Genomic DNA, 15069 nt, shown 5'->3' with positions numbered 1-15069 from the left:
TCTGCCTGTTCATCATTTCTTATTTCACAGTAATATTCCATTACATTTATATTCCATAGCTTGTTCAGACATTCCCCAATTAATGGACATCCCCTCCCCTTCCAATATATTGCCACCATAAAAAGGCCTGTTATAAATATTTTTGTACATGTAGGTCCTTTTTCCTTTTCTTAATGGTCTCTTGGGGCTATAGTACTAACAGTGGTTTTTGCTGGATCAAACAGTTTGGTTATCCTTTGGGCATAGTTCCAAATTGCTCCCCAGAATGGTTGGATCATTTCACAACTCTGCCAACAGTATATTAGCATCCCAATTTTTCCATATCTTCTCCAACATTTATTATTTTCATTTTTTGTCATATTAGCTAATCTGATAGGTGAGAGGTGGTACCTCAGAGTGGTTTTAATTTGCATTTCTCTAATCAAAAGTGATTTAGAGCACTTCTTCATGTGCCTATAAGTTTTTTTGATTTCTTCATCTGAAAACTACCTATTTAAATTCTTTGACCATTTATCAAATGGGGAATGACTTGTATTCTTATATATTTGACTCAGTTCTCTATATATTTTAGAAATGGGGCCTTTATCAGAGGCACTTGCTGCAAAAAGTTGTTTCCCAGATTTATGCTTTCCTTTTTACTTTGGTTATATTGGTTTTGTTTGTACAAAAGCTTTTTATTTTAATATAATCAAAATGATCTATTTTATGTTTCATAATGTTATCTCTTGTTTGGTCATTAACCTATAACTCACTTAGCTTCTTTAAAAATTTGGGTGCTATACACTTGGTGCGTATCTATTTAATATTTATGTTATTTCATTATTTACAGTACATTTTAGCAAGATACAGTTTCCTTCCTTATCTCCTTTAAATAAAAATAATTTTGTTTTTACTTTTTCTGAGATCAGGATTGCTACCCCTGCATTTTTTACTTCAGCTGAACATCATAGTTTCTGCTCCAGCCCCTTACTCTGTGTATGTCTCTCTGCTTCAAGTGTGTTTCTTGTAAACAACATATTGTAGGATTCTGGTTTGTTTTGTTTTTAAAGCAATAGGGGTTAAGTAACTTGCTCAAGGTTACGTGGCCAGTTATTTCTGGGTGTGGTGCTAAGTATCTGAGCCCGGATTTGATCCAGGTCATCCCAACACTGGAGCAGGTGCTCTTACTCACTGTGCTACCTGGCCGCCCCGCGGAGGTTTCTTAACTCTTTTTTTTTTTTTTTTTAAAGCAATCGGGGTTAAGTAACTTGCTCAAGGTTACACAGCCAGGTGTTTCGGGGTGTAAGTGTCTGAGCCCGGGATTTGATCTCCAGGTCATCCTGACACTGGAGCCAGTGCTCTTACTCGCTGTGCTACCTGGCTGCCCCAGGATTCTAGTTTTTAATACACTCCGCTATCTGCTTGTTTTATGGAAGAGTTTATCCCATTCACATTACAGTTATGATTACTGTATATTTTTCTCTATACTATTTTTCTTCCTATTTGTTCTCTCCTTTCATCCTTTCCCTCTTTGATAGTGTTTTGCTTCTGTCCACTGCCTTGCCCAGCCTGTCCTCTCTTCTGTCAGTTCTCCCCCACCTTTACTGAAACTCCTCCCCTCCTACTTTCCTATCAGGTAAGATAGATTTCTATATGCAAATTTTATACATACATACAGACTTACATATGTATATTTATACATATATGCATCTAAATATACACACAGAGATATACTTGTATATATGTGAGTATATATAGATAGAGACAGAGAGAGAAAGAGAGATGAGACACAGAGAGACACAGAGAGAGAGAGGGAGGGAGAGAGAAAGAGAGAGAGATGAGACAGAGAGAGAGACAGAGGGAGGGAGAGAGAGACAGAGAGAAACAGAGAGAGGGAGAGAGAGAGAGAGAGAGAGAGAGAGAGAGAGAGATTTCCCTCTTTGAATCAATGCTGATGAGAGTAAGGTTCAAGTGAAACCTATTGCCTACTTTCCCTCCACTGTAACACATTTTTTGAGCCGATTCAATTGAAATAATTCACCCCATTCTACCTCTCTCTTCCTTTTGCACCCATATACTCCTCTTTTTAATCACTTAATTATTTTTCGCTCCAATTCATTTTATACCCATACCCTCTGTCTATGTATATTCCTCCTAGTTGTACTTTTAGTGGTACAATGTTTAAGAATTAGAACCATCATCTTCCCACATACGGATGTAAACAGTTAAGCTTCCTTGAATCTCTTATGTTTTCTTTTCCCTTTCTTTCTTTTATGCTTTCCTTGGGTCTTGATATTGGACATCAAAGTTTTTGTTCAATTCTGGTCTTCTCCTTACGAAAGCTTGAAATCCTTCTATTTCACTGAATTACCATTTTTTTCCTTTGAAGTATTATGGATAATATCACTGGGTAGGTGATTCTTGGTTGTAGTCTGTAGGGTCCAGAAATCCCCTGCACAGGGATATTCATGGCTCCCATCCATACTCCCAAACAGTGAGGCATGTTCAGTGCCAAAGAAAGAAGACAGGAGCTCCATTATGTTTATAAGAGAAGTTTACTAATCATAATGGGTTATTTTACACTGAGGCAGTCTGGGGCAGTGGCCAGACAAATGCTGAATCTCCACCAATAGTTTAATAATCCTCAATCTGGGACCAGATGATTCAATGGATCCCCACTAAGACCCTGAAAAATTCCCATGGTAATTATAGAAATCAAACAAAGGAAGAAGGAGCAATAGAGCATCATTACATATGTTATCATGGTTTAGCTAATGTTCTGATTTACTGCTTAATACTGGGCTTGTATCCAGAACTCTGGACATCAAGGCCAGTGCTATTGGGTAGATGTTCAGACACACGAGGTTGTGTACTGGTCTCTGTATTCTTGTTACAACTTTCACTTATATGGCTTTCACCAATAGGGACCCTACACAGTCCTAGTTCCCTTGTCTTCCAGAATATCATGTTCTTTTAATGTTGTACTTCCAAGTCCTGTGTAATCCTGATTGTGGCTCCCCAATATTTGAATTGTTTCTTTCTGGAAACTTGCAGTATTTTTTTCCTTGACCTGACAGTTGTGTAATTTGGTTATAATCTTTCTTGGGGATTTTATTTTGGGATCTTTTTCCTGAGGTGATTGGTGGATTCTTTCAATGCCTATTTTGCCTGCTGGTTCCAGGGTATCAGGAAAGTTTTCTTTGAAAATTTCATGAAAGATGCTTTCCAGATCCACCTTTTGATTATGGCTTTCAGGTAGTCCAAAGATTCTGATGTTGTCTCTCCTGGATCTATTTTCCAGGTCAGTTGTTTATCCCATAAGATATTTTACATTTTCTCTTATTTTTTTTTCATTCTTTTCAATTTGTTCAATTCTTAATGTCTCATAGACTCATTAACTTCTACTTCACTAATTCTAACTTTTAAGGAGTTGTTTTCCTCAGTTAGCTTTTGTACTTCCTTTTCCATTTGATCAATTGTACTTTTGTAGAAGTTGTTTTCTTTAGTGGATTTTTGTATCTCTTTTTCTGTTTCATCAATTCTACTTTTTAAGCTGTTGTTTTCTTTTTCCAAGCTGCTAACTCTCTTTTCATAATTCTCTTACATCCCTCTCATTTCTTTTTCTGTTTGTTTGCTTTTTGGCTTTTTTTTTGGAGGGGGGGAAGGTAGGGCAATTGGAGTTAAGTGACTTGCCCAAGGTCACACAGCTAGGTTTTGTGTGTGTGTGTGTTAAGTGTCTGAGGCCGGATTTGAACTCAGGTCCTCCTGATTCCAGGGCTGGTGCTCTATTCACTGTACCACCTAGCTGCCCCATCCCTCTCATTTTTTATCTCAATTTTTCTTCTACTTCTCTTATATGATTTTTAAGTTCCTTGTTTGTGCTCTTCCATGAATTCTTTCTGGGCTTAAGACCATATCCCATTTTGGAGAGGGGGACAGTGTTTGCCCATAGATGTTTTAACATTATTGTCCTCTTCTGAGTTTGTTTCTTGATCTTCCCTGTCACCATAATAACTTTCCATGATCAGATAGTTTTTATTGCTTTTTGCTGATTTGGGGGGGGTGTATCATTTTTTTTCCTTTCTTCTAAATTTGACTTCTTCTAGGGTGGAAGGCACACTGTCTCAGGTCTCTTGTGCCAGGGACTATTGGTGCTTCACTAATGTTGTCCTGAAGCCCACAGGGGACTCTCGTGTCTGGTGCTGCCCTGACGGGGTAAGATGAGGGTTAGCCAGTGCTGCTGGAGGCCATAGGGGTCTGGCAGTTTACCTGGTGCTGAATAAGGGACCTAGTGCTGGCATATGGTGTGTGCTGAGGTCAGTGGAATGTTTTTTCATCTCCAGGGGCTATGTTGAAGCACATGGAGGTCTGGCCACTGGAGTTTAACTGTTTGCCTGGGACTATGCTGAAACATATGGCAGTTCCTGGAGTTGGAGTCTGTCCATTCCCTTGGCTATACTGAGGCATATGGGGGATCCTAAGGTTGCCTGCTCCACCGTACTGAGGCTCAGGATCTCCCGCTGGTTTTCTGAAGTGAAGCTTACTAATATCAGAGCAGTCTACCAACAAAGTCCACCAAAACCATATCTTAAACTCAAGGTTCCTGTTGGTGAATTCTGTATCATCCTATGAAGAGAATGTTCACATCAAAGTCAGACAATCCAGAAAAATACCACTTACTGTTCTCTTTGACTAATCTTTAAGTAGCCAGGGAAATTAATTAATTTTCTGCCATAATTCACTTGGGTTGTGATCTTTTTCAGACAAATTGGAAGAGAATTCATAATGTGAACAAAACTGTATCAAGAATCATTCTTACAAAAAAAATGGAAACATCAAAAGCAATAATATTTCCAAGGTAATGACGTTGTTGCAAACAGAAAATGGCAGTGGATGGATCCATTTTCCTGTCAACTACAATGCTAAGCCCAGAGGAAAAATAAGATGCCAAACTAATCCACTTTTTGAGTCACTTATCTTTTCATCCATCAGTTATCTATTCCAATCATTTAGGAATGTCTACAAACCCCTAGAATGACTCTTCAGCAGTAGTTAATGCTGCTGTTTTTTATTTTTTCCCCCACCCATTCCCTTCCAAAGACTTATGTTATGGATATCTGCCTTTGTACCCCTGCACAGTTACATGGAATCTCACATAAGCCCCTGTCCCCGAATCCTAAGTCTATACGCTCTTATCTCTGTTAAGCAGTATTGGAGCCCTTGACACAGATGATGTAAACCTCCGTCTCATCTACTTTCCTTTTTTATCCTGGATTACCATAACAGCATTCGTGCAATATTTTTCCCCTACTCTTTTTGCCTTTACTGACTATGCATTCTCTATCATAAAGAGCATTGAACTGGCAGTTCAAAAGGTTCTAGAGTGGGTTCTATCAACACTAGCAAGGCAACTTTGGACAATTCTGACAGCCTCTTGGGTCTCAGCTTCCTCAGTTGCAAAATGGATTGTGTTAAAGAATAAATGGAATGATAAAATGAGATCATGTTTGAAAAAGCACTTTGAAAATTTGGGAGTTATAGAACATGATGATGATGATGATGAAGACGACGACCAAGGGGCAGCATGGTATCATGGATTAAATGTAAAATTCCATCCTGGATATTCCCTCAGTTCTCATTTCTGACTTTGGGTTTCCCTAGCTTCTTTCAAGTCCTAGCCAAAAATCTCACCTTCTATAAGAAGCCTTTCCCTGGTGCTTCCTCTTCATTGATTATCTCCAACTTATTTTGTATATATGTTATTTTTAAATAGCTGTTTACATGTTATCTCCCCTATTAAATACTCTTGCCTTTTTCTTTTTTGAGGGAGGGGCATCACTAGCACCAGAATAATACCTGACACAGTAGGCATTTAACAAATCCTTATTGACTGACTGACTAAATATAAGCCAAGAATACCTGGGTCCAAGTCTCCTCTCTAATACTTACTGACTACATGGCAAGTCATTTAACTTCTTTATACTCTAGGCTCTAAGCCTATAAGTTACAAAGATGTTGCCAACCTGTACTACTAGTATGGGTTTCTTCATTTGAGAAAATCATGTGTCTAGCCCATATCCTCTATTATTATTATAATTGAATAGAATAAAATCATTTTCCTATAATTTCTTAAGGTAAAGACAACTAAAGTATCATCAGTGGAGTCATGAGATATTCTCTTCAATGTCAAAGCACCTTCACTTTCAAGTCTTAATTTCTGAAGGCAGAGATCATTTTTATATATAATTTATTTATTTTATTTTTTAACATTCAGTTACATAAGATTTTGAATTTTAAATTTTCTCCTCTTCCCTATCCATCCCCTACCCAAAGATGGCATGCAATTTGATACAGGCTCTACTTATGTATTCATATTACATATATTTTCACATTAGTCATAATGTAAAGAAGAATTGGAACTAATGGGAGGAACTGTGAGAAAGAAGAAACAGTGGAGACCATTCTTCATAGAACCCAATAGTGCAGAGCACACAGTGGAGCTTAGGTGATTTCATTGATGTGAGGAATTCCCAGTGTGGAACTCTTCCACTGGTGCCCAAATAGCCTATAATTTAGAATCTTCTCTAGCAGCATAGGACACTGAAAAGGAGGGATACTCACCCACAGTCATACAGCTAGTTTGTCTCATTGGCAGAAGGTGAAACCAGGTCTTTCAGTTTCCAGGAACAATCCTTTCTCCTCTATATCACTATGCTTTGTTTTGTTGTTCAGTCATTCTCAGTTGTGTCTGACTTTGTGACTCCATTTGGGGTTTTCTTGGAAAAAATACTAGGGTGGTTTGCCGTTTCTTTCTCCAGATAATTTTACAGATGAGGAAACTGAATCAAATAAAGTTAAGTGACTTACTCAAGGTCACAGGCTAGTGTCTGAGGTTGGATTTGAACTCATGTCTTCCTGATTTCAGGCCCTGCACTCTATCTACTGTGCCACCTAAATTATTTGTTTACCAACTCAAATAAGAACTAAATGCAGTGAATGTGCCAAGTTTTTCTCTATAAAACATCCAGCACAATGTCTTGCATATGTCAGGCACTCAATAAATGTTCAATGGAGTGAATGAACACCTTTCAGCTTGCCTAGATTGTAGGAAATTTTTTCTTGTTTTCTCAAAGTACTAGAAATAAGGTGTTTTTAAAAAGATGTATCAAAGATTGCTTTATAAACACAATCTTTTTGCCTTTCTTTCTGAAAATATTTTAAGTTTAGGAGCTCTGATAGTGGTCCTTTTCTCATGATAAATTGATGTTAAAACAACTCTACTACACCAGCTTCTTATATCCTAAAATCAGCCCAGTGCCTTGCTCTGAAAACAAGATAAAATAGAAAACATTCAGTGACAATCTGCATAAAAATCCCATCCTATGAAAGCACAACTGACATTCAGCTGAATTGCACAATCAACTGCTAAATCTATCAGGGGAACAGCAAAAAACAACTCTGTGTGGATCAAGAATATTTACCCCCAAATGAAACGTTTGGTTTCAGAGACTTGGTTGAAGGGGAGTAGGATAGAAAAGGAAGAGGGGGGGGGAAGAAAGGAGAAGGAGGTGGAGAGAGAGATGGGGAGAAAGGAGAGAGGGGGTGGAGAGAAAGAGATAGAGACAGAGAGAGAGAGAGACAGACAGAGACAGAGAAACAGAGAGAAAGAGAGAGAGAGAGAGAATAAAAACATCCTTATTCTTTAGCCAATGATTACAAAGAATTCTTTTTAGAGCTGGGTTCTCTGAGAGTTGGACAGTCATAGAAGCATGTAATTTTGAGATTATGGGGTTGTTTTTACTTAAAGAACAATATCACGGTGGCCATCACTAGCCTAGTGGATAAAGTACCAAATTAGTGAGACAGTTTTTGGTCCTGTTCTTGGTTATATTATAGAATCAATATGTAACTTAGGTCAAACTCTGCCCCTAATTAGCTATGTGACCTAGTAAAGAGCACTTTTGCCCTGTGTCCTGAAATTCCTTGATCTATATAATGAGGGAGTGTCTCCCACCTGTAAAGTCCGATGTTCCAAGTTCTGATCCTTTTTTTTTTTTTAAAGCAATCGGCGTTAAGTAACTTGCTCAAGGTTACACGGCCAGTTATTTCTGGGTGTGGTGCTGAGTATCTGAGCCCGGATTTGATCCAGGTCATCCCCAACACTGGAGCCGGTGCTCTTACTTGCTGAGCCACCTGGCCGCCCCTGATCCTTCTTTTTTAACACTGCTTTAGGAATTAATAACATGTCCCACCACCTGCTCCTTACTCACATGAGGGTTATCCTGAATGCAGTGATCCTGGAAAGCCCTGAGTAAATCTCAAATAATTTACAGTAAATATGCAGGGTGGTAGTATTTAGGAACAGGGACATGGGAATATTTCCTGAGGAAAGAACTGGGGGTGAGGGAGGAAACTATCATGGGCGGGGGGAGAGAACTGCTCAAAAGGAACTCATTGAAGGTGCTAATCAGCTTACACCATCTTTTGCTGTTCGTGTTCAAAAGAGAATTAATTGCCTCAATAGCTTCACCAGTCCAATGCTGCACCTAAATAATGTGTCCTGAACCTCTGTGGAGAATAAACTAAATTCAATACAGCCAGGTTTAATTTGTAGCTAAAAATAGCCCCTGTAATCTCCTTGAGAGAACTCCCTGTACCTTTTTTTTCCATCTTCTGCTTTTAGAAAGGCTAGCTCCTTGTCTGCAGCTGATAATGAATGGATCATGCTCCCCTAAGATGCCTCCCCCATCCACCTTTTAAAAGATAGTTAAATTGAATTTGTTTCAGACATCAATGGCAACTAGGCTTCTTTAAATCTGTGTGATCTTTTTATAAAATGACTCCAGTAAGCTGCCACTGGAAGACTTGGTAAATATGCCATGATGCCTAGAGGTCTTGTTTAAAAATGTTAAAAATGAATGGCTTAGAGCTTCAAGTAAAGGTTTAAAAGATATCTCTCTTCTTGACTTCTCTTTCTAGCCTTCCAAATATCAGCTGTCTGAATTTCCTTCCCATGATCCCCTCCCTAACCCTTGGCAGCCTGACTTCATCACTTGATCGAAATCTTTCATTTATTGGTCATTATTCTTTTTGCCAAAATTATTTATACATATAGTTTGTATTATTACCATTCTAATGATCCCCAAGTCTATATCTGACATTGAATCCTCTCCTCTGAATTCTAGTCTTGAATCTCCAGTGATGTATTTCATATTCCCATTTGAATGACTTACCACCATCTCAAAATCAACATATTAAAAGGAAACTCATCATCTTGGTCCCCAAATTGAGTTCCTCTCCCAACTTTGTTATTTCTGGTAGTTACATTCTCATTACCTCAGGCATCTAGACTTAAAATTTGAGATTCATCTTTGATTCTTATTGTTTTTATCTAATAAGGTACTACACCATTTCTTTTCTGTGTTTTGTAACTTTATATTAAGACAAACTATCCAACAAATATATAAAAAAATACCCCATAAAGAGCACTAGATTTATTTATTTAGCTTTTTTGGAGGGGGGAAGGTAGGGCAATTGGGGTTACGTGACTTTTCCAAGGTCACATGGCTACTTTTGTGTTGTAAGTGTCTGAGGCTGGATTTGAACTCAGGTCCTCCTGACTCCAGAGCCGGTGCTCTATTCACTGTGCCACCTAGCCACCTCAAGAGTACTAAATTTAACAATGGAGGCCTCATGTTCAAATCCTGCTTTTGCCACATATTGCTAGAGAAATTTTGGGCAAGTTATTCAAACTCTCTAGGCCTCAGTTTACTAACTATAGAAGTGAAAAGATTGGAGTAAATGACCACTAATGTCCTTCAAAATGGTCAAGTCTTTTCAGAAAATGGTTTCTGTATATATTTTCTTCACTAGTGTAATGATTAGCCAAATCAATGAAATCATGGATCTTTTTTGTTTGTTTTTGAGAGGGGAAGGCAAGGCAATTGGGGTTAAGTGACTTGCCCAAGGTCACACATCTAGTAAGTGTATCAAGTGTCTGAGGCCAGATTTGAACTCAGGCCCCCTGACTCCAGGGTCAGTGGTCCCTAATTGCCACATATCATGGATCTTTTCCATTGGTTACAAACAAAAGAGAGCATGTTTATGGTAGGGCAATCAGTACTACATAAGGATTGTAGGAAGAAACTTGGAAAGTTTAGTCTAGGGAAAAAGAAGACCTAGAGTGATACATTTTCTACTTCCAAATGTTTGAAGGGTTGTCACATTATGTTAATAATAATAATAGCTAGCCATAGCATTATGCTTTATGGTTTATAAGCATTTTTCTAGCTTTTTCAGGATAATGACCTCTATACTGCATTAATATTGCATGGGCTTTTAGTTGGGGAATTAAGGGAATATTTTATCACACAGCAGCTGAAGACTTTCCCTGGTAAAATGGGTAGATAAGAACAATTTGTTCTGATAGCCATGATGACAGCTGAAGCAAGCACTTTGGAACACTTAGAGCTTGATCAGACAGCAATGATGCTAAGATCAGCTATTGATCTTACTCTAAAAGTCCCATTGACTGGGACTTGACTTTTGTCCTGCCTCTGGATTTCTATGACCCAGGATGAGAGGGTGAGGTTAATGACTTTGTGTAACTCTGCCTCACTTAAATCCAATTCATGTGCAAGTTAAGACATCACCCCCATGATATTATTGGTCCCTTTAGAAAACAAAAAATTAACAGCAACAATTTTCTAAATAATAATAACAATAGCTAACACTTATAGAGCACCAGCTATATGAAGGCACTGTGCTCAGCACGTTACAAACATCCTCAGAGCAACATTGAGAGGTAGATACTATTATTATGCACATTTTATAGTTGAGGAAACTGAGGCAGAAGTTTTAAGTGACTTCAGGCCCACATTCTCTTCACTCTCCACCTAATTGTCTATAATCTGTTATGGTTAATTTCCTAGTGTCAAAAATGTACACTGAGATTGACATTTATTTGATGTTACATGTTTTAAATTTGCTCTTTTTGTTCAGTCTTGATTTTAGAATGTCAGTAATTGTTTTTAACATGTTCAGCTATACTTTTATTTTTGATGTCTTAATGCTCAGAATGTCTTCAGCAGAGATCAAGGTAATTTAGGTATTACTTTATTTTTTTTACTGAGACCTCCAAATTGAAGCCCCAAACCTTCACCCAGTAGATTATTGTTTCGTTACTGTTTTTTAAATGGGGTTCCCAATAGGAATGGCCTTAGATATGTTTCTGCCCTATTATTATTCTTTTATATTAATGTTCTACAGAAATATGGCATAGGTAGATAAAATAAGTGCTTTTTGTAGTTAAATAAAATTATCAAAATGTAAACTCATCCTTTTTAGGCTCACTGAAAGCATTATCAGTGTAGCACCTGTAGAAGACAGGACAATAACAATAATTTTTAACTCATCTTGTCCCCCTGCCCCCACATGATTCTGACCTCTGGTTGGGGCCAGATTCATAAATGTTGAAAACTTTTGTTGACATAGCTTGGAAATTATGATTACTTTGCTAGCAACACATATATGTAACCAATACATATATGTGTACGTATAAGTGTGTGGAGAGAGGGAATAAAGGGAGAGAGACAGAGAGAGAAGAGGAGGGAAGGAGAGGGGAGGAGAGGGGAGAAGAGCAGAGGGGAGGGGAGGAGAGGGAGGAGAGGAGAGTTACTTGCCCAAGGTCACACGGCTAGTTTTGTGTTAAGTTTCTTGAGGCCAAATTTGAACTCAGGTCCTCCTGATTTCAGGGCTAGTGCTCTATCCACCCCACTTAAGATAGATTTTCAATGCTTCTTGGTCATCGTATTGGATGAGTTTGTGCAAATGTTTGTCATGTAGGGCTATTTGGTTCCACTCTTGGATCTTTATCATTTCTTAGACTTCATCCAAAGATAATTTATTTCCCACTATATTCAACAAATTCAATGAGCAATTTTAAGCTTACTATGGTCCAGGTACTGCCCTCTGAATATCACCAACTGCCTTCACTTCTCATATGAGTATGGAACAGAAACTATAGTATAGGATATCTACATTCACATTGGTCCTTCTGAAGAACATGGATGCTTGGTGAACTCTTCATTGGCACTTAACCCCATCTCTGTTTCCTGATGTTGGTCCAAGCTACTACAACTTCTGGTAAAATAGCTGAGTAAGTCGGTCAAGAAGTACTTATCTACTCCCTACAATGTTCAAGGCACTTTGCCATGCACTGAGAATACAAAGAAAGGCAAAGGATAGTCCCTGCTCTCCAGGAGTTCACTGTTCACTGGGGGGAGACAACATGAAGACAAATATGCAAAAACAATATATGTGTGTGTGTGTGTATATATATATATATATATATAGTTTTTACATAGTTATATAGCTTATATAGTTAATACACATTTATGTATGTATACATAAATTGGAATAAATAAAACAACTAAAATTTTAATTCTAAAATTTAGCTTAAAAGATAACAATGGAGGGAAGATGTTAGACAAAGAGTATTTTTGTATATGGTGGTATTTAAGCTGCTAAATTCCTCTAGTCTTATTACTCAGGGCCCATTCCAAAGCCATCATCATTTACTTGGGCCTCAAATCCCCTTGCCCTTTGGAGTAGAGTGTCTCTGAAAAGACCCACCTTCTAAACAACCCTGATTTAAGATTTTTCAGGGAAGTTATTTGGGCCTCTGACTCTCTATTTGTCTCAAAAGCAAAAAAAAAAAAACCAACTTAGTAGAACATTTTGAACTATTAAGGTGTGGGTTTCCTCCCCCTCTGAATAATCTATTGATCTGAATTCTCTTTGTAAATCTCCCTGATTAATTAAATCAGTTTATACTATTCATCTAGCCATAACCACAGGGCAGATTTTTATCTTTTCTTCATTTGGATTAGCCTAACACAGTTCCTGGTTTCTATCATGTACCTATGATAGTGTCTCCAGCCTAAATTCAAACTGAAGAACTTTCTTCTCTTGAGATATAGTTAAGAATTATCTCCTCTTCACTTCATCAAACTGACTATTCAGCACCTGCAAACACTGAAGTACTGTGACTTTGGGAAATTGCATTTTTCTAGTCACGGTGCAAATGATTTTAAAATAATGTCCCTTTAGGCTCCCTAATAATAAATTATGTTTTATGCCTCAGTCCCCTAACAGTTCCCACACCATATTTGTGATGTTCTAGCTAGGTATCTTAGTTATTCTCTCTGGATAAGCAGACACTCCTCTCTGCAAATAAATAGTTGTCTGTAATGAGTCCCTGCTGGCTATACTGCTGATTGACAGACTTTCAAAGGGGAGGAGAAGATATTGAATTCATGCTTCTGTTAGAATTGGATCTCTAGCTTAAAAAGAGAATGGTTCATGGCCTAGAGCTCTCTTGGCATATCCCATAATCCATCCTTCTTTCTCTATGATGGACTTAATCTCATTCAACAATTCCTGGCAGATGTATAGGACATAGTAACTAATTTCCAAGCATTTGGAGATCTAAGAAGACTGCAATTTTTAAGAGCATAGGCAAGATAGAAGCTTCATTGTTCTCCCCTCTCAATACATTTTTTGGTATCTTCTATTTTCTCCACAAAGGATTCACAGCAGTATACAAAATTGTTTTATGGTGCCCTAATCATAATCCATAGCACTCTAAAAAGTCTTTAATGAAAGTCTGGATTCATCATGTGTTCCAGTCCTCCAGTAACTAGGAAGACATGGTGATCCATCCTCCCTGGTGGTGGTGGTGGTATCAGCAGCAGCAGCAGCAGAAGAAAAAGCAGCAGCATTAGTAGTAGTAGTAGTAGTAGTAGTAGTAGTAATAGCAGCAGCAGCAGTAGTAGCAGTAGTAGTAATAGTGCCTACTATGTGTGTGCCAGATACTTAAAAAAATATATATAATATCATTTGATTCTCACCACAACCCTGGGAGATATGTACTATTATTATCCCTATTTTACTGTTAAGGAAACTAATATTAATAGAGGTTAAATGGCTTGTCCAAAGTCACACAGTTAGTAAGTAATAGAGGCCACATCTGAACTCAAATCTTCCTGATTCCAATCCAGTGTCTATCTACGACACCATTGAGTTACCTTTAAAGAGATCAATGTTCTCATGTCTCCTTTCTGATTTTGTGCCTTTACTAAGGCAGTGCTAATGCAAGTGGACTATTCGCTCGTCCCCCAAATCCACATAGCCTAAATCTTAAACGGAAAAATGCAAAATAAATTAAAACTTGTACACATCTCCAAATTGTAAGCTAACTGCTAAGTGTAAACGTATGGAAGCATTCCCTGCATCTCCAAGCTATGCATACAAAGGTGTCGATCACCTCCAGAGCTCCTAGTGAGCCCACTCCCATTGCTTCTATTTCTCCTCATCTATTGCTTTGGCTTATGACTGCCATAGAAACACCTGTCTATTCTTTAACTGATGGGTTGGGAGACTATGGTGCTACTTTTTCTATTTTAAAGGAGCAGTATTGAATCAAAGAATCCCTTTTTGAAAATTCTCAGAGAAAATGCTTTTCTTTTTTCCCCAATTATTGTCAATATCACAAAAATCTCAACAAATATCTGGATTATTGTTCCCTAAGTTATTTCTCAATTTCCGTAGAGGAAAAAATGTTGCATCTCCTCCTAAAGGGTTAGAATTTTCTTTTCTCAGATAAGCCCAGAGCAAGAGAAGTGTTAGTATCCATGTAATAGGATATAGTAGAGAGATTGAAGCTCCTTACTGGTGTTTCACTATCTATCTACGTGACCTTGGGCAAGTCTCCTTTCCCCCCTCTCATCTTTGGGGTCATGATATGTCATCAAAGAGGGATGAGAAATTGGATTAAATGAATTCTATAGTCCCTTCCAGCCATTTCTTTTTTGTATAAGTTTCTAATCAGACCTTAAAATAAACTTCAGTTCTCTAATCTGAGTACAATCATTACTTTCTGAAATCAATTTACTAAATAAAACATACTTAAATAATTTCATCACATAGCAGTCTGTATTCTTATTTATTTTTAGTATGGTTTAAGTTGTCTTTATATTCTTTGCTTTCCTTTTCATCATGCTTTATTTTCAATTCAATTCATCTGGAAAG

The 15069-nt window shown here is 37.8% G+C and overlaps 1 long non-coding RNA gene across 1 annotated transcript in view; it reads right to left on the bottom strand.

Moving 5' to 3' along the window:
• Positions 1-2128: 2128 nt before the first annotated feature.
• LOC138142372 (uncharacterized) overlaps positions 2129-15069 on the bottom strand; it is an 88116-nt gene continuing 75175 nt past the window's right edge. The window contains exons 2-3 of the long non-coding RNA XR_011163416.1: positions 6601-7303; positions 2129-4605 (exon numbers count right to left, since the gene is read on the bottom strand). This is a non-coding gene — a long non-coding RNA (uncharacterized lncRNA). The remainder of the gene's footprint in view (positions 4606-6600; positions 7304-15069) is intronic.

Source organism: Petaurus breviceps, unplaced genomic scaffold (assembly GCF_028583685.1).
Source record: "Petaurus breviceps papuanus isolate PSGF00001 unplaced genomic scaffold, PetGlider_PUasm1.0 90574, whole genome shotgun sequence".
NCBI lineage: Eukaryota > Metazoa > Chordata > Mammalia > Diprotodontia > Petauridae > Petaurus > Petaurus breviceps.
The sequence above is the reverse complement of the archived record's forward strand: the minus strand, read 5'-3'. Positions and strand labels throughout refer to the sequence as shown.